The sequence below is a fragment of the Gorilla gorilla genome, chromosome 10 (genome assembly GCF_029281585.2).
Source record: "Gorilla gorilla gorilla isolate KB3781 chromosome 10, NHGRI_mGorGor1-v2.1_pri, whole genome shotgun sequence".
NCBI classification, from domain to species: domain Eukaryota; kingdom Metazoa; phylum Chordata; class Mammalia; order Primates; family Hominidae; genus Gorilla; species Gorilla gorilla.
In genome coordinates this window covers 138,799,924-138,815,070 of record NC_073234.2, presented here as the reverse complement: position 1 = coordinate 138,815,070, position 15,147 = coordinate 138,799,924, and the positions used below count along the sequence as shown (strand labels likewise).

The following is a 15,147-nucleotide window of genomic DNA, read 5'->3' as shown; positions in this document are numbered from 1 at the left end:
TATTGCAAAGAGTACATAAATTAAAATTATCGACACTGGGCGTGGTGGCTCATGCCTGTAACCCCAGCGCTTTGGGAGGCCCAGGCAGGAATATGACTTGAGGTTGGGAGTTCGAGACCAGCCTGGCCAACATGGCGAAACCCAGTCTCTACGAAAAATACAAAAAAACTACAGGTGGCGCACACCTGTAATCCCAGCTACTAGGGATGCTGAGGCAGGAAAATCGCTTGAACCTGGGAGGCAGAGGTTGCAGTGAGCCAAGATTACACCACTGCACCCCAGCCTGAGCGACAAAGTGAGAATCAAAAAAATATATATGGCCAGGCATGGTGGCTGACGCCTATAATCCTAGCACTTTGGGAGACAGAGGCAGGTGGATCACCTGAGGTCAGGAGTTCGAGACCAGCCTGACCAATACGGAGAAACCTTGTCTCTACTAAAAATACAAAATTAGCCAGGCGTGGTGGCGCATGCATGTGATCTCAGCTACTCGGGAGGCTGAGGCAGGAGAATTGCTTGAACCCGGGAGGTGGAGGTTGCGGTGAGGTGAGATTGTGCCATTGCACTCCAGGCTGGGCAACAAGAGTGAAACTCCGTCTCAAATTAAAAAAAAAAAAAAATGTATATATATATATATATATATATATGATAGAGAATGTGCAAATATATATAAATATATGTTACTATCTTCATGTTTTCTTTCTTTCTTTTTTTTTTTTTTTGAGATGAAGTCTCACTCTGTCACCGGGCTGGAGTGCAATGGCGCGATCTTGGCTCACACTGCAACCTCTGTCTCTTGGGTTCAAGTGATTCTCCTGTCTCAGCCTCCCCAGTGGCTGAGATGATAGCTGCACACCACCACGCCCAGCTAATTTTTGTATTTTTAGTAGAGATGGGGATTCACCATGTTGGCCAGGATGATCTCAATCTCTTGATCTGGTGATCGGCCCGCCTCGGCCTCCCAAAGTGTTGGGATTAACAGGCGTCAGGCACTGCGCCCGCCTCTTTTTTTTTTTTTTCTTAATAGAGACCAGGTTTCAGTACGTTGCCCAGGTTGGTCTTGAACTCCTGGCTTCAAGTGCTTCTCCAACCTCCTTTAGGCCTGAATCAACATGCCTGGCCTAAAAGTACCTTTCTCTATATACACACATATATTAATATGTATAATGTATGTACAATATGCCAGGTGCTATGCCTCACGCCTGTAATTCCAGCACTTTGGGAGGCCGAGGTGGGCGTATCACCTGAGGTCAGGAGTTCGAGACCAGCCTGGCCAACATGGTGAAACCCCGTCTCTACTAAAAATACAAAAATTAGCTGGGCATGATGGCGGGCGCCTGTAATCCCAGCCACTTGGGAGGCTGAGGCAGGAGAATCGCTTGAACCCAGGAGGCAGAGGTTGCAGTGAGCCGAGATCATGCCATTGTACTCCAGCCTGGGCAACGGAGGGAGATTCCGTCTCAAAAAAAAAAAAAAAAGAAACAAAAGACAGGTTCTCAGCCGGGTGCTGAGGTGGCTCACGCCTATTATCCTAGCCCTTTGGGAGGCCGAGACAGGCAGATCTCTTGAGGTCAGGAGTTCAAGACTAGCCTGTCCAACATGGTGAAACCCTGTCTCTACTAAAAATACAAAAATTAGGGCCGGGCACGGTGGCTCACACCTGTAATCTCAGCACTTTGGGAGGACAAGGCGGGTGGATCACCTTAGATCAGGAGTTCGAGATCACCCTGGTAAACATAGTGAAACACTGTCTCCACCAAAAATCCAAAAAATTGGCTGGGCTCACGCCTGTAATCCCAGCACTTTGGGAGGCCAAGGTGGGCGGATCACGAGGTCAGGAGTTCGAGACCATCCTGGCTAACATGGTGAAACCCCGTCTCTATTAAAAATACAAAAAATTAGCCTAGCGTGGTGGTGGGCACCTGTAGTCCCAGCTACTCGGGAGGCTGAGCCAGGAGAATGGCGTGAACCCGGGAAGCAGAGCTTGCAGTAAGCCGAGATCGCACCACTGCACTCCAGCCTGGGCGACAGAGTGAAGACTCCATCTCAAAACAAAACAAAACAAAACAAAAAACAATTAGATGTGGTGGCACACACTTGTAATTCCAGCTACACAGGAGGCTGAGGCAGGATGATCACTTGAACCCCAGTGAGCTGAGATCATGCCACTGCACTTCAGCCTGGGTGACAAGAGTGTGAGACTCCATCTCAAAAAAAAAGACAGGGTCACGCTATGTTGCTTATCTTGAACTCTTGGGTTCAAGCCGACTCCCACCTCGGCCTCTCAAAGTGCTACAATTACAGGTGTGAGCTACTGCATTCAACCCCAAATAGCTTTTATGCACAATCAGGCTTTTTGCTTCTCTGTCAAATGGATATAGCTACTTTTCTCCTCACATTTTCTCTTAAAGGAAAGGTATTATCAAACTAGTTGTACAATATATTGGGAATTCCTTACAGTTTTAAAAATTATCAGGCCAGGGCCAGGCCTGTGGCTCACGCCTGTAATCCCAGCACTTTGGGAGGCCGAGGCGGGCAGATCACCTGAAGTCTGGAGTTCAAGACCAGCCTGACCAACATGGAGAAACCCCGTCTCTACTAAAAATACAAAGTTAGCCAGCTCTGGTGGTGCATGCGTGTAATCACAGCTACTCTGGAGGCTGAGGCAGGAGAATTGCTTGAACCCAGGTGGGAGAAGTTGCAACGAGCCGAGATCACGCCATTGCACTCCAGCCTGGGCAACAAGAGCAACACTCTGTCTCAAAAAAAAAAAAAAGTCAGGGCACAGTGGCTCGTGCCTGTAATCCCAGCACTTTGGGAGACCAAGGCAGGTGGATCACGAGGTCAGGAGATCGAGACAATCCTGGCTAACATGGTGAAATCCCATCTCTACTAAAAAATACAAAAAAATAGGCCGGGCGCGGTGGCTCACACCTGTAATCCCAGCACTTTGGGAGGCCAAGGTGGGCAGATCACCTGAGGTCAGGAGTTCAAAACCAGCCTGACCATCATGGAGAAACCCTGTCTCTACTAAAAATATCAGCTATTCGGGAGGCTGAGGCAGGAGAATCACTTGAACCCGGGAGGAGGAAGTTGGGGTGAGCCGAGATCTGGCCGACACTCCAGTCTGGGCAACAAGAGTGAAACTCCATCTCAAAAAAAAAAATTATTTTATGGCCAAGTGCAGTGGCTCATGCTTGTAATCCCACCACTTTGAGAGGCCAAGACAGGTGGATTGTTTGAGGTCAGGAATTTGAGACCAGCCTGGCCAACATGGCCAAACCCCGTCTCTACCAAAAATACAAAAATTCGCTGAGCATGGTGGCATGCACCTGTAGTCCCAGCTACTTGCGGGGCTGACACAGGAGAATCGCTTGAACCCGGGAGGCAGAGGTTGCAGTGAACCGAGATCATGCCACTTCACTCCAGCCTGGGCAACAGAGCGAGACTCTGTCTCAAAATAAATACAAATAAATAAAAATAAAAATTATTTTATTATAAAATCACATGGAAAATGTATTTATTGATGAGCAAGGGCAGTTTGTTTTTGTTTTTTTGTTTGTTTTTGAGACAGGGTCTCGCAATGTTACCCCGGCTGTGGTGCAGTGGTGCCATCACAGGTCACTGCAGCCTCAACCTCCCAAGCTCAAGCGATCCTCCCACCTCGGCCTCCCGAGTGGCTGGGGTGATAGGCGTACACCACCATATCTGGCTATTTTTTGCAATTTTTGTAGAGACAGGGTCTTGCCATGTTGCCCAAGCTGGTCTCAAACTCTTGGTCTCAAATCATCTGCCCGCCTCCACCTCCCAGCATTCTGGGATTACAGGTGTGAGCCATGGCACCCGGCCCAGAATGTGATTTTTCTTAATTTTTTCCTGTGTAGGCTTTCTTTCTTTTTTTAATCTTAAATTGGTGAGTTTGAAGGAATGAATGAATATCATCATTTTGGTTCTGGGAGATGTTCTTAATAGATGTATGATTTGCTGGTTACCGTAACAAAGTACTGCAAACTAAGTGGCTTAAGCCACAGAAATGTATTGTCATACACTTCTGGGGGGCAGAAGTTCAAAATCAAGGTGTTGGCGGGTTGGTTCCTCCAAATGCTATGAGCAGTGGTCTCTCGCATGCCTCTCCTGTAGCTTTTGGCGGTGAGCAGACAATCGGACATTCCTTGGCTCGTAGAAGGTAGAAGTATCACCGAGATCTGCGCCTGCATCTTCACATAGTGTTCTCCCTCTGCAAGGACACTGTTACGTTGGATTAAGGCCAATGACCTCATTTTAACTTGATTAGATCTGTAAAAACATCTCCAAATAAGGTCGCATTCTGAGGTACTGGGGGTTAGGATATGACTTCAACATACGAAATTGTGGGGGACATAATGCAACCCACAGCAAGAGTGTTATTAAAAAATAATTTAGGTGTTTTTTTTTTTTGAGACAGAGTGTTGCTCTTGTTGCCCAGGCTGGAGTGCAATGGTGCGATTTCCGCTCACCGCAACTTCTGCCTCCTGGGTTCAAGTGATTCTCCTGCCTCAGCCTCCTGAGTAGCTGGGATTACTGGCATGTGCCACCACGCCCAGCTAATTCTGTATTTTTAGTAGAGACGGGGTTTCTCCATGTTGGTCAGGCTGGTCTTGAACTCCGGACCTCAAGTGATCCACCCACCTCGGCCTCCCAAACTGCTGTGATTACAGGCATGAGCCACTGCGCCTGGCCTAATTTAGGTATTTTAAGGCCAGGTGTGGTGGCTCATACCTGTAATACCAGTGCTTTGGGAAGCTAAAGGGGGAGGATCACTTGAGGCCGAGAATTCAAGATCAGCCTGGGTAACACAGCGAGACCTTGTCTCCATAAAAAAATTTACAAATTTGGACAGTCATGCCTGTAATCCCAACATTTTGGGAGGCCAAGGTGGGCGGATCACTTCAGGTCAGAAGCTTGAGACCAGACTGGTCAACATGGCGAAACCCTGTCTCTACTAAAAATACAAAAATTAGCCGGGTGTGGTGGCATACGCCTGTAATTTCAGCTACTCGGGACACTGAGGCAGGAGAATCGCCTGAACCTGGGAGGCAGAGGTTGAAGTGAGCCGAGATTGCACCACTGCACTCCAGCCTGGGTGGCGGAGTGAGATGCTGTCTAAAAAAAAAATAAAATTAGCCTGGCATGGCTGGCAGGCACCTGTAATCCCAGATACTCAGGAGGCTGAAGCGGGAGAATCACTTGAGCCCAGGAGGCGCAGTGTGCTGAGATCATGCCACTGCACTCCAGACTGGGTGACAGAGTGAGACTCAGTCTAAGAAAGAAAAAAAAAATTTACAAATTAGCCCGGTAGTCCCAGTTACTCAGGAGGCTGAGGTTGAAAGGATTGCTTGAGCCCCTGAGTTCGAGGCTGCAGTGAGCCATGATCTCACCACTTCTTCCAGCCTGGGTGACAGAGCAAGACCCTGTCTCAAAAAACAAAACAAAGTGTTTATATATTTTAAATGCGATTTTTTAAGGGAAAGTTTACAAACATTAACAGCAATGTTTCCATTATAAAAACATAAAAATCGTCCATGGGTTTTTTTTTTGTTTGTTTTTTTGAGACAGAGTCTCACTCTGTCGCCTGGTGGCATGATCTCGGCTCATTGCAACCTCTGCCTCCCAGGTTCAAGCGATTTTGTGATCCCAGCTACTCTTGCCTCAGCCACCCGAGTAGCTGGGATCACATGTGCATGCCACCATGCCTGGTTAATATTTGTATTTTTAGTACATACGGTTGGGGGTTCACCATGTTGGCCAGGATGGTCTCTAACTTTTTTTTTTGAGGCAGGGTCTCGAGTAGTTGGGACTACAGGTGCTATGATCGCACCACTGTGCTCCAGTTCAGCCTGGGCAACAGACAACAGACAGTGGGAAAGCCTACTTTCTTGGGACAATTTGAGTTCATATCAGTCCATACTCAAAAAAGGTAGATAATTGGGGCCGATAAAAACTTGTAAAGCTTAATTTAAATTTATAATTGAAACTTTCAACATTGTAATTTAGTTAGTATCTGTATTGTTCCGGATTGTTTTGGATTGCAAACAAGGGAAACTCAACTCAATCTGATTCAAGAAAATAAGGGAAGGTATTGACTTTTAATTTATTTATTATTATTATTATTATTATTTTAGTATTTATTGATCATTCTTGGGTGTTTCTCAGAGAGGGGGATGTGGCAGGGTCATAGGATAATAGTGGAGAGAAGGTCAGCAGATAAACACGTGAACAAAGGTCTCTGGTTTTCCTAGGCAGAGGTCCCTGCCATCTTCGGCAGTGTTTGTGTCCCTGGGTACTTGAGATTAGGGAGTGGTGATGACTCTTAACGAGCATGCTGCCTTCAAGCATCTGTTTAACAAAGCACATCTTGCACTGCCCTTAATCCATTTAACCCTGAGTTGACACAGCACATGTTTCAGAGAGCACGGGGTTGGGGGTAAGGTTATAGATTAACAGCATCCCAAGGCAGAAGAATTTTTCTTAGTACAGAACAAAATGGTGTCTCCTATGTCAACTTCTTTCTACACAGACACAGTAACAATCTGATCTCTTTCTTTTCCCCACATTTTCCCCTTTTCTTTTCGACAAAACCGCCATCGATATCATGGCCCATTCTCAATGGTCGCCATCTCTTAGGAGCTGTTGGATACACTTCCCAGACGGGGCGGCCTGGCAGAGGCGCTCCTCACTTCCCAGACGGGGCGGCGGCCGGGCGGAGGCGCCCCCCGCTTCCCAGACGGGGTGGCCGGGCAGAGGGGCTCCCCACATCCCAGATGATGGGCAGCCGGGCAGAGACACTCCCCACTTCCCAGACGGGGTGGCGGCCGGGCAGAGGCTGTAATCTTAGCACTTTGGGAGGCCAAGGCAGGTGGCTGGAAGGTGGAGGTTGTGGCGAGCCGAGATCATGCCACTGCACTCCAGCCTGGGCAACAGTGAGCATTGAGTGAGCGAGACTCCGTCTGCAATCCCAACACCCTGGGAGGCTGAGGCGGGCAGACCACTTGAGGTCAGGAGCCGGAGACCAGGCCAGTCAACAGGGCGAAACCCCGTCTCCTCCAAAAATGCAAAAACCAGTCAGGCGTGGCGGCGCGCGCCCGCAATCTCAGGCACTCAGCAGGCCAAGGCAGGAGAACCACGGGAGCCTGGGGCAGGGAGGCTGCAGCGAGCCGAGACCACAGCAGTACAGTCCAGCCTCGGCAACAGAGAGAGACCGAAGAAAGATGGGAGGGGGAGGGGGGGGGGAGAGAGGGAGCTATTTATTATTTTTTCAAGACAGGATTTCACTGTCACCCAGGCTGGAGTTCATGTAGTGGCACAAAGATGGTTCACTGCAGCATCGACTTCCTGGGCTCAAGGGATTCTGTGCCTCAGCTTCTCGAGTACCTGGGACCATACATTTGTGCCACCATGCCCAGCTAATTTTCTTGATTTTATCTTTGTAGAGATGGGGTCTCACTATGTTGCACAGGCTGGTCTCAAATTCCTGGCCTCAAGGAATCCTCCTGTCTTGGCCTCCCGAAGTGTTGGGATTACCAGCGTGAGTCACCACACTCAGCCCCTGGCCTGTTTTTTTTTTTTTTTTTTGAGACTGAGTCTCCCTCTGTCACCCAGGCTGGAGTGCAGTGGCACAATCTCAGCTCACTGCAACTTCTACCTCCAGGGTTCAAGCGATTCTCCTGCCTCAGCCTCCCGAGTAGCTGGGATTACAGGCGCCTGCCGCCATGCCCAGCTAATTTTTTTGTGTGGGTTTTTAGTAGAGACAGGTTTTCGCCATGTTGGCCAGGTTGGTCTCGAACTCCTAACCCCAGGTGATCCACCTGCCTTGGCCTCCCAAAGTGGTGGGATTACAGGAGTGAGCCACCGTGCCTGGCCTGTATTGACTCTCTTTCTTTTTTTTTTGAGACCGAGTCTCCCTCTGTAGCCCAGGCTGGAGTGCAGTGGCACGATCTCGGCTCACGGCAGCTTCCACCTCCTGGGTTCAAGTGATTCCCCTGCCTCACCCTCCCGAGTAGCTGGGATTACAGGTGCCCGCCACCACGCCCGGCTAATTTTTTTTTTTTTTAGATGGAGTCTCACTCTGTCACCCAGGCTGGAGTGCAGTGGCGTGATCAAGGTTCACTGCAACCTCCACCCCGCCGGGTTCAAGGGATTCTCCTGCCTCAGCCTCCCGAGTAGCTGGGATTACAGGTGCCTGCCATCATGCCTGGCTAATTTTTGTATTTTTAGTACAGACGGGGCTTCACCATCTTGGCCAGGCTGGTCTTGAACTTCTGACCTCGTGATCCACCCGCCTCAGTCTCACAAAGTGCTGGGATTAAAGGCGTGAGCCACTGTGCCCGGCCAATTTTTTGTATTTTTAGTAGAGACAGGGTTTCACCATGTTGGCCAGGCTGGTCTTGAATTCCTGGCCTCAGGTGATCCACCCACCTCGGCCTCCCAAAGTGCTGGGATTACAGGTGTGAGCCACTGCGCCCAGCCCAGCCTGTATTGACTCTTGTTTTCTTTTTTTTTTTGTATTGACTTTTTTTTTTTTTTTTTTTTACTATACTTTAAGTTCTAGGGTACATGTGCACAACATGCAGGCTTGTTACATAGGTATACATGCTCCATGTTGGTGTGCTGCACCCATTAACTCGTCATTTACATTAGGTATATCTCCTAATGCTATCCCTCCCCCCTCCCCCTTCCCCCCTGTATTGACTCTTATATCAAAAAAGTTAAGGCTGAGCACAGTGGTTCCCACCCGTAATCCCAGCACTTTCGGAGGCCAGAGCAGTAGGATCACTTGAGCCCAGGAGTTAGAGACCAGCCTGGGCAAGATGGTGAGACCTTGTCTCTATAAAAAGAAAACCAGGGCCAGGCACGGTGGCTCACACCTGTAATCCCAGCACTTTGGGAGGTTGAGGTGGGTGGATCACCTGAGGTTAGGAGTTCGAGACCTGCCTGACCAACAAGGTGAAATCCCGTCTCTACTAAAAATACACAAATTAGCCAGGCATGATGGCAGGTGCCTGTAGTCCCAGCTACTTGGGAGGCTGAGACAGAGAATTGCTTAAACCCAGGAGGCAGATGTTGCAGTGAGCTGAGTTCATGCCACTGCACTTCAGTCTGTGCAATGGAGTGAGACTCCATCTGAAAAAAAAAAAAAAAGAAAAAAGAAAACTGAAAAACCAAAAACGCTCAGGGCTAGAAATCGCTTCAGGTTTGACAGGGTCCCAGGACTCAGCAGATGTCATCAGAATCCAGTCCCTCCCCACCCCACCTACTCCTTTGCCCTGCTGTTTTCTGGGTTGACCTCATTATCAGCGTGGCCTCCTGCCCCACAGGGCCTCTGCCCCAACTTCCCAACACTGTCTTAGCAACATCAGAGGCAAGAGAGTATCTTTTTCCTGATATTTTCAATGCAAAGTACTAGAACTGCGACTCACTGGCCCGGCACCAAATCGATCACTATGGCTGTGGATCCAGTATTCTAATCAGCTAGACCTGGCTTGCACACTCAATTCTGGAGTGATGTGCATGAGACATGGTTAGTGCTCTCCAAACCACATGGACTTTGAGAGAGGGAGATAAAACTAAGATGCGGCTCTCTGAAGAAAGAACCATAGATTCTGGGCAGTCAAAAACAATAACTGTCTACCACAGTGTTTGCCATCTTGAATAATCCAGTAGATGCTTCAGCCACACACTGGTGCTCTCTGCTGCATTAGACATCGCTGGTGCTAGTGTCTCTGAATTAGAGGGTGACCTTTATGGGGGCTCTGATTGCTCCTGGTGTCTCAGGGAAGGATTTGGTGTGATGAGGCTAATTCAGCGAGTGTGTGGAAAACTGCAAACTGGGTATAGTTGATGCTATTGCATAGAAGTGCAGCTGCCAGGGTGGAGAAGTGTTGCTGGGATGACTACTCCCTTGCATCCATGATATAATCTCTCCTTGATTCTGCTTTGACCTCTCTGATTGACCTTTCTCATGCTCACTGGGTGCTCACTTTTTTTTTTTGAGGAGTCTCACTCTGTCACCAGGCTGGAGTGCAGTGGCGCGATCTTGGCTCACTGCAACCTCCACCTCCTGAGTTGAAGTGATTCTCCTACCTCAGCCTCCTGAGTAGCTGGGATTACAGGCACACACCACCACACCCACCTAATTTTTGTATTTTTAGTAGAGACGGGATTTCACCATGTTGGACAGGATGGTCTCGATCTCTTGACCTCGTGATCCTGCCATCTTGGCCTCCCAAAGTGCTGGGATACAGGCGTGAGCCACTGTGCCCGGCCCGGTGCTCACTTCTTTTTTGTTGTTGTTGTTGAGACAGAGTCTTGCTCTGTTGCCCAGGCTGGAGTGCAACGGCGCCATCTCCACTCACTGTAATTTCCGCCACCTGTGTTCAAGTGATTCTCCTGCCTCAACCTCCCGAGTAGCTGGGATTACAGGTGTGCACCACCACACCCGGCTAATTTTTTGTATTTTTAGTAGAGACAGGGTTTCACCTTGTTGGCCAGGCTGGTCTCAAACTCCTGACCTCATGATCCACCCACCTTGGCCTCCAAAAGTGCTGGGATTACAGACGTGAGCCACCACACCTGGCCTGGTGCTCACTTCTTAGACACAGAACCTCAGCTCTGCCCCTGGCTCTCCTCTCTGCATTCTCTCCTAGTTGTATTTTTTTTTGTTTTTTTGAGATGAAGTCTCACTCTGCCGCCCAGGCTGGAGTGCAGTGGCATGATTTCGGCTCACTGCAACCTCCACCTCCCGGGTTCAAGCGATTCTCCTGCCTTAGCTTCTCAAGTAGCTCAGATTACAGGTGCCTACCACCACACCCGGCTAATTTTTGTATTTTCAGTAGAGACTGGGTTTCACCATGTTGGCAAGGCTAGTCTTGAACTCCTGACCTCAGGTGATCCACCCACCTTTGCCTCCCAAAGTGCCTGGATCACATGTGTGAACCACCGTGTCCAGCCTCTCCTAGTATAATTTTATCCCGTCTCACATTAATCCCCATCTGGATCCCCAAGCTGTAGGATTCAATTGCTTCCTAAGTATCTCCAATAGGATGTCCCAAAGGTCCCTCACCCTCAAAATTCCTTATGATTTACTTTGGTGGCGTCCAATGAACAACACTTCCCACTAGTCATACCCTTGTGTTGCCTTTCCTGAGCTGAATTTGGCTGCCTTGTTAACCAATAGAATGTGGTGGAAACATCACTGTCAGTTGCAAGCCTAAGAATTTTTTTTTTTCCCAGACAGAGTTTTGCCAAGCGCAGTGGCTCATGCCTGTAATACCAGGACTTTGGGAGGCTGAGGCGGGTGGATCACCTGAGGTCAGGAGTTTGAGACCAGCCTGGCCAATATGGTGAAACCTCATCTCTACTAAAAATACAAAATCAGCTGGGTGTGGTGGCACACACCTGTAGTCCCAGCTACTCGGGAGGCTGAGACAGGAGAATTGCTTGAACCTGGGAAGCAGAGGCTGCAGTGAGCCGAGATCACACCGCTGCACTCCAGCCTGGGTGAGATAAAGCAAGACCCCGTATCAATAAATAAATAAATAAATAAATAAATAAGGCCCGACGCAGTGGCTCACGCATGTAATCCCAGCACTTTGGAAGGCTGAGGCGGGCATATCACCTGAGGTGGGCATATCACCTGAGGTCAGGAGTTCGAGACCAGCCTGGCTAACATGGTGAAACCCCGTTTCTACTAAAAATACAAAAAATTAGCCGGGTGTGGTCGTGGGCACCTGTAATCCCAGCTACTCAGGAGGCTGAGGCAGGAGAATCACTTGAACCCGGGAGGCGGAGGTTGCAGTGAGCTGAGATCCCGCCATTGCAACAATCTGTCTCAAAAAAAAAAAAATTAAAAAAAGTTTCACTTTGTTACCCAGGCTGGTGCAGTGGCACGATTATAGCTCACTGTAGCCTCAAACTTCTTGGCAATCAAGTGATTCTCCTACCTTAGCCTCCTGAGTAGCTGGGACTATATATCACACTTGGCTAATTAAAAGTTTTTTGTTGGGCCGGGCGCGGTGGCTCACGCCTGTAATCCCAGCACTTTGGGAGGCCGAGATGGGCGGATCACGAGGTCAGGAGATCGAGACCACGGTGAAACCCCGTCTCCACTAAAAATACACACACACAAAAAAAAGTCCTAGCTACTCAGGAGGCTGAGGCAGGAGAATGGCGTGAACCCGGGAGGCAGAGGTTGCAGTGAGCCGAGATCGCGCCACTGCACTCCAGCCTGGGCGACCGACAGAGCGAGACCCCGTCTCAAAAAGAAAAATGTTTTTTTGTCGAGATGAGGTTGCACTTTGTTACCCAAGTCTGGTCTCAAACTCCTGGCTGAGATCCCCGTTTCAGCCTCCCAAAGTGTTGGGATTACAGGCGTAAGCCACCACACCTGGCCTGTGCCTAAGGTTTTTTTTTTTTTTTTTTTTGAGTCGTATTCTCGCTCTGTCGCCCAGGCTGCAGTGCAATGGCACGATCTCGGCTCACTGCAACCTCCGTCTCTTGAGTTCAAGCGATTCTCCTGCCTCAGCCTCCAGAGTAGCTGGGATTACAGGTGCCCGCCACCACGCCCCAGCTAAACTTTGTATTTTTAGCAGAGATAGGGTTTCACCATGTTGGCCAGGCTGGTCTCGAACTCCTGACCTCAGGTGGTCCGCCCACCTCGGCCTCCCAAAGTGCTGGGATTACAGGCATGAACCACTGCGCCCGGCCTAAAATATTTTTTATTTTTGTCTTTATAGGTTTTTTTCTATGTGTGTGAGAGGATTAAATGAAATAATGTAATTAGTAAAGCGATTAGTTAGCACTTTAAAAATATTTATAAATGTACACATAGATATATAATACATATCTATGTGTACAAACACTGAAGTTTCCTATTCTTTCTGTGCCTACTTTTTCCTTTCTTTCCCCGAATACTTTGTCTCTGGAAGAGTTCGCACTGTAACCTCCAACTGTTCCAGCTACTTGGTTTGCTTTCAGCACTAGGCTTGTAGGATTGCGCAGCCAGTAGGGGGCAAGAATCACCCAGGCGTGCTTATTACCCAAGCAACGGAGTCAAACAGCACTTTCAGAATGACTTTACAAAAGGGTTACCAACAAGGTAATATGTTTATTGTGTTAGGTCGCTTAAGAATAACGAAAAGATGAAAACAAGGAAGTGAGAAGCGGTAGGGACAGCCCTACTCTTCAGTATTCATTAACTGGGAGCCCCAGTGTGTTGGGCTTGCGGGTGAGCGTGAAGACAGACGTGGGATGGCCGAGCTCACACGCCTTAGGCTGATTCTAGCCGTGGTCGCGCCGAGGGCTCCGGGTTACTTGCGGTTTCACTGCCAATAAAGTGCTTTGAGCGAGCCTAACAAGCAATGAATATGTAAACATTTTGTTTCTAGGACTAACTAGGTAATGAAGAGATCTTCCAAGTGACAGAAACGCTGCTAGGTAACTTCCTGGGCTGTTGCTCCCCACCCTAACAGGTTCTGAAAATAGCTCCAGGCCCTTCCTAGCCGGAGTTTGAAAGCAGGCGCGGGGCGCATGCGCGCGGCCCTCCGGCCGACCTCCCGATAGTCCTGGAACGCGGACCTTCTTCCCGACAGGCCGCGGGGAAAAAAGGGCGGGGAAACGGAATTACCGCGAGCTCTCCGTGAGCGCCGGCGGAAACAGTAGTCACGTGACTCTCCTAGGTGGCCTTCGCCTTCCCCCTCCCCCTTCGCGGAAACCCGGCCCCCTCACCCCTCGCCCACCCCAGAGCCGCGGTAATGGACCGTTTGGGTTCCGGAATTCTCTTGGATCCAACAACTGGTACCGGGCCGAGGAGAGCCGGCGGAGTCCGTTTTTGGCGGCGAAGACTGAGGGGTGGTCAAGATGGGGGGGAAATCATCTTCCTTCACCTAGGAGGGAGGCGGGGCGGAGGGGGCGCAGAGAGGCGGGTGGGGGAGGAGGGAGGAAGTCACGTGAGGGCGCTGCGTGCGCGCGGCGCCTCATCCGTTGCCCCTCCCCCGCCCCTCCCGGCGGGGCGGGGGGGCTGGGGGAGGGGCGTCAAGATGGCGGCGGGGAGGTAGGCAGAGCAGGACGCCGCTGCTGCCGCCGCCACCGCCGCCTCCGCTCCAGTCGCCTCTGGTCCTTCAAACTCACACCTCCCGGGAGGAGCTGTCCTGGCGCCGGGTCCCGCGGGGAAAGTAAGTCCTTCCCTTGGCCCTTTTCTCCTTCCACACTCACCCTCCCGGACAGCCTCCCACTCCCACCCTCCTCGGGGGGCCGTGCGGGGCCAGGCTGGGGGGACAGCCACCTCGCCCCGGCTTGGGGCCTCCCTCGCCGCTTGCCGTCCCCCGCGGCCGCGCGCTCCGGGGCCCTCGGGGGCATGTTCCCGACGGCGGCGCCGTTGTACTCGCTTCCTCTGTTCGTCAGCGCCGGGCCCCGCTGTCGCCGCTCGTGGGGCTTTCGGGCTCCGGGAGCCCCGCTGTCCCGGGCCGGAGGCACCCCTCTTGTACCGCGGGGCAGGGTCCGTGCACGCCGGCTCCGCTGGGGTCGCCCCTTTGGCTTCCGCCTCACAACCCGGGGGCTGCGGGTCCGGGACCCGCGGGGAAAGTAAGGTCCGGATCCTTCCCAAGTCCTCTCTCCTTCCCCAGCATTGCTCCCGGCTCTGGGCGAGGGAGGGAGGCAGGCGACGCGGTCGTCCTTCCTAAATCTGAACCCCACACCGCGGTCTCGTGCATGCCCCACTCTTGGGGCGGTGGGGAAACCGCGGGGCACACGTGCAGGCGACTCGCGTAGTTCTGCCTCGTCGGGCGAGCTCACCTCCCAGACCCTAAGAATTACCCATGGAGGGGAACGGCAGTTGGGGATTTGCTTACTTTGAGATCGTTTGGCATAACGAGCATCCAGAGTTCCCCAAAGCAGTGGATACCGGTGGTTTCCCAGAAGTGGTTTGGGGTCGGTTTAACCGCTGAGGAGATTTGGATGTTCCTAAACCCTTCTGATTGTTTCTTTCCTGACCCTGGCATCCAGCTCCTCCCCTTCCCACCCCTGCTTTGTGCTTCTGTTTGGTTAATGTTTGCGGACCACTAACTTGATCCTCGCACAGACAAGCTCTTTTTATGTGCGTGCTCGGTTTACTGT

At 50.7% G+C, this 15,147-nt stretch overlaps 1 protein-coding gene across 12 annotated transcripts in view; it reads left to right on the top strand.

The window, feature by feature from the left end:
- Positions 1 to 14,038: 14,038 nt before the first annotated feature.
- Positions 14,039 to 15,147, top strand: part of SBNO1 (strawberry notch homolog 1) — a 75,400-nt gene continuing 74,291 nt past the window's right edge. For 3 of the 12 annotated variants that reach the window (XR_010129444.1, XM_031000674.3, XM_055358273.2), the window contains exon 1: positions 14,042 to 14,207. The gene's annotated coding sequence lies outside the window, so the exon portion shown is untranslated. Of the gene's footprint in view, positions 14,208 to 14,477; positions 14,617 to 15,147 lie in introns of those variants that run through there. The other 9 variants (XM_031000677.3, XM_055358275.2, XM_031000675.3 and 6 more) reach the window with 7 other exon arrangements.